General features: G+C 31.4%; 1 protein-coding gene across 2 annotated transcripts in view; it reads left to right on the forward strand.

Annotated features, from left to right (window-relative positions):
* The window catches only part of Fas3 (fasciclin 3), a 592625-nt gene that overhangs the window by 214976 nt on the left and 372773 nt on the right, over nt 1-4876 (forward strand). The gene's annotated exons all lie outside the window — the stretch shown is intronic.

Below are 4876 nucleotides of genomic sequence, written 5' to 3' on the forward strand. Positions count from 1 at the left end.
AATGATTCTGAAACTATTTTTGCTTGTTATTTATTTGCTATTGGGGTTATTAGTTATTATATATTATGATTAATAATTAATTAATTTAATAGAGAACCATTTTATATTAATTTGAAGCGTTCTTAGCGATCTATATAATTTAGAAAATTTACATAGTCCATGAAAATAACGGAATGTTACTCCTTCAATTACATTTAGTGGATGAACGCAGTTCCATGTTGCTTTACCTCTTAAATTTCCCGATGGAGTCATTTTTCTTTTGGCTTAATATTTTAACATTTTTTTCTATTTTTGGGAACTTCAAGACGTTTATATTAACCTAAGCAGCCATCTTTCGTACTTGTAATGAACTATAAATAGATTTGTAAATTATAATGTTTTAGTCTCTGGACTATTTTGTTATACTCTGTATTAATTAATACAGACTACAAAGATGTATAGAAATATTTTAAGGAACAAATTTGATGAAATTTTTGCCATTTATTTTCTTTCACCTCCAGATTAAACTGATTCTTGAAGAATGAAACTTCTTACAAGGTACTGCCGCTGGTCCAACGGATTTGTTTGTAGTCGACTTGGTTAAAAAAAAAAAAAATAAGTACATCAATTCGAATTTGAGATTTAACTTTACATAAACATACATTCTTTAAAATTTTAACTCATAATAAATTTATAAAATGAAAACTTAACCTTGGTGAGCATGGTGTGGTCCTAAAGCACTCTAACCACCTTTTAAATGTTTTAAAATCAAATCTACTTATTCCTGGACTGGTCGTTATAACCGCAACTTTTAATTTATCCTTAGTTATATATTTATCGTTTATAGTTGCCCACGCTCAGCGGAGAAGGGGGTGAGTTAAAGAAAAAAAAATAATAATGATAAAAAGAAAAAAACAATAAACAATAAATTGCACCTTAGGCCACGTTATTTTTTTCACTAGGAAATAACGAAAACCTCGAAACAATATGCCCACAATATAACTACAATATACCCTAAATAAACAATTATTGAATTATGACCACTGGCGAATACCTTTACATGTAGATAACAGAAAACCTAGTGGTGTTACCTTCCCACCTGTTGAATTATCGTAATATTCCGTGAACAACAACAAAAATAACAAAAGTAAATTAACAAGTTGAAAGCAGAGAAAGAACAGCAGAAATATATGTACAAAAGTTTAATACTAACAAGAAATATATGTACAACGAATGAAAAAGGAATTCTTATCAATTAATAAAACTTATAGGTTGACTTAACCTTAATTTAAATGCTTATCCTTATTAACTAAATTTAAATTATTATACAAAGGAGTATAAAAGCGAATATAAAATAAAAACAAAATAAAATTAAGTTCAAACCCCACGTAATCTTTGGGTGTACTCCTGGCAGAACACAAGGTTGTCCGATATTTCCTTTCCGGTCACCGTCTCACCTTTCCCAGGAATATGAAGATGACACCTACCACAACTCTCCTATCCAGGACGTGCTGAAAAAAACGTTGCCACCCACTGCACCATATTCCCACTTCTAGTTTTAATGACCGTCCATTGAAGTAGAACACCATAATTTTGAAAAACAAAACATATACGATAACATTTCTCATATGGTGATATTCCGGTTCAAACAGTAAAGACAGAGGGCCTGATAGACTATCACCACTTCACATTGAACAGTCGTAACGTGTTCCAAAATCAAACTGTCACCTTCCCAAAACCAAAGCCCACTCGTCTAAACTTATCGCCCCTGTTTTTTTTTTCACCATGGCAACCGTAACATCTCTTTTCTACGCAGATATCGCTAGTGTTTTTATCTCACCATGGCAACCGTAACATCGTATCAAAAGACATCCATATAAGCAGTCTTACATTAAACATGAATCAGATTAGTAAGGAAATTAATATTGAACATAAAATAAATTATTAACTGACTTAGTACTGAACATATGTATTGGGGTGTATATATAATATAAAAAATAAATTTTTTCAACCAAATATTTGTTTTATTATTACTTTGATATAAAATACAATTAATACTCAAAGTATAGTCCATTGTTATCTACCATCATTATCAAATTGGTTGATCCCATGTTGATACCATTGTTTGGGATAGTCAGTGGGCCATGGATCAAAACAAGAAGTAATTCGATGTTACGAGGTCTGGACTATATTGTGAAAAAAATCTGACTATGTTGTGTGGTAAAATCTCATACCAGAAAGGTTTTTCAAAATATTTTCACAAATTTCTAACCTCTTAGCTGATTGCTGGAGAGTAAGTTCGTGAAGGAGCGGTCTGCAGCTCTTTTGCACCTTCCCCATGGAGAGTAGATGACAACTAACAGTATCTTTGGACACACTACACTCCCTGGCAAGTTCGCGAGGACGGATCTGACTCAACAGCTTCCTGCAGAACCTCATCAATAATGGTCATCCAGAGCCCTTCTTCCTTTCCATCGTCCTATCTTCACTGCTAAATTTTTCAAACGAACGGCGTGCAGTATGCTGGTCAAGGACACCTTCTGGTGTTTCAGCGACTGTGAAATTTTTTTTTCCTGTGATCCCTTAAATTAAGGAAATTTGTTGCGGCTCTGTCATGTTTCTTCTTTGAAACAAATGAACTGAGACTGTTTTTGAAGTGGTCGAATAGAGGATTAAACAGGCTTACAGAATGCTCTAAATGGATTATTAAGTATTAGATAGGATTAAAATATTTACTGTCCTTTGAAATCTTGAATTTGATAAAACGGTCATTTTTACATACGTTAATCATGAAGATTTTACTAATCTCTCAATTTCATTAATTTATCAATTGATGATTAATCATTACTTCTGTGTGGTCCAGGAACCCTGTCACATTTTTCACTTTAATAAAAATCTGAACAGAACCCGGAAAAATACCGATGAGAATTCATCAGATCATAGCTCGTATTGCATTTATTAAACAATGCACAAGGATACTGGAATACCATTCTTTGATCAGTGCATCTAATACAACAAAGTTCATTCCAATATCATTCCGACCAGCATTCCATCTCCAGCACCTGGAATGTAATCAAATGTTACCTTGATTATTTGTTTTATGTAAATAATAAATTATATATACACAGTGAGTATTTTATATTTATTTAATTTTAGTTTACTGCACTCCTTTATTATTTTTTTAAAATAATTCTTTTGTTATATTATTATAGACTTAGTGTATTGTACAATTTTACTATCTTGTTTTGTTTTAACCACCATGAAGAGATGACGAGTGAGACGAGACGTAGGTTAATAATAAATTTACGTTTCACTATTTTATGTATCTTTCTTAGCCGCCTCCTGGTGAATCAAGTCCATATAGTCAATTAATAATCTTATATTTTATATTGTAAGATATAATATTAATTTATTGTTTTGTTGAAAATATTTCACTTATCGAACCATATTATTATCGAAATGTAGGATTCAGAATCAAATCCTAGTAAACTATTCTGTGGGTTTTTCTTTTTTCCTCCTTTAGACCTCTTCCTTTTGTTCTTGCTGTAGTTTGTGGGCCTCGAGGGACGCTTTATCTTGTAACGATCTGAAGAAAACAAAGAAAAGGAGAAGCTATCTTCTCCCTTAACAAATAAACTTGTTCCTTAACTAGAAGCTCCAATAAGATAGTATTCTGTCTTACCTTAAAATAGTCACGACGACTCTATAGCAAAAGTCAGATTTTGTTAATAACTCCCTCTCAAAGAAGGAAATAAGGAAAACTTTACAGAAAGTTTTATATTAATTAAATATATTTTATGCCCTTTGAGTTATATTAAATATAGTTCAGGTAATAGCATTGTAAAACCACTTAACGAACGCATCGTTAAAATGTCAATAAGGGTATTCCTGTTGTTGTGTTAATTGTAAAATGTTTTATCATGTTAAATATTATAAGTACGGGATTGATTAAAGTCAAAAGTGAAGATGATTGATTAAAGAGAGCTCCTAGCGGATTTTCCGTGCAACTTGCTTTATAACCTTTCCTTCCAAACCTTCATGTTATTGTTTACATTTAAGTTTTGATAAAAGTGATTTAATACAATATGCTTATGGTGAAAGTCTGGCCACTGAATGCCTTGTTGATCTTCTGACTTGTGAGGCAACTGGTTTATTAGTTTTTAAAACATCCAAAACAATACTTACACAATCAAAAAACAAACTTGAAGCAAGTAACCTAACACGACATCAAAGAAAACGGTGACGAGCTCAGCTGGTCTGTTGCTTGACGTCATTCTCCATTAACAGACCTAGTAATAGCTTCTAAATCATGTTATATGTTATATCGTTTTACTAATTACTTACTAATTCAATTACCTATGTGTTAATTTTATTTTCCACTTCTTTCATTACTTTAATTTTATTAATTTCATTCTGTACAATTATTTACTTTATGACATTCTGCTTATACTTTAATTTTTTATTCATTATTCGTTATCTTGGCCTTTGTTCTTAGCCCTGATGAAGGCTGGAAATTCTGGCCGAAACGTTGGCACTATTAAATAACTTATTTATGTTATATTCTGACCGAAACCCCCAACCACCTTCTCCTCATATATTTTATTATCTGTTCTTTCCTCTTACTTGATTTTAATATTATTATTTTCATACTGCACCTATCTTCTTATAATACTTAAACTATTCATGCCTCTCAACACTACTAATTTATCCATAATGTTAGATATTTTCTAATCATTTTTTATATCCTTTTATTCGTTGTTTGTTATCTTGTTTTTTTTCTTAGCCCTGATGAAAGCTAGAAATTCTGGCCGAAACGTGGCACTAATGCATAAGTTTTTACTTATTTGTATTCTATACTTACCGCAACCAAAACCATCTGCTTATATATATGTATATA

The sequence above is a fragment of the Halyomorpha halys genome, unplaced genomic scaffold (assembly GCF_000696795.3).
Source record: "Halyomorpha halys isolate HHAL.00 unplaced genomic scaffold, Hhal_1.1 Scaffold219.1, whole genome shotgun sequence".
Classification (NCBI taxonomy): Eukaryota; Metazoa; Arthropoda; class Insecta; order Hemiptera; family Pentatomidae; genus Halyomorpha; species Halyomorpha halys.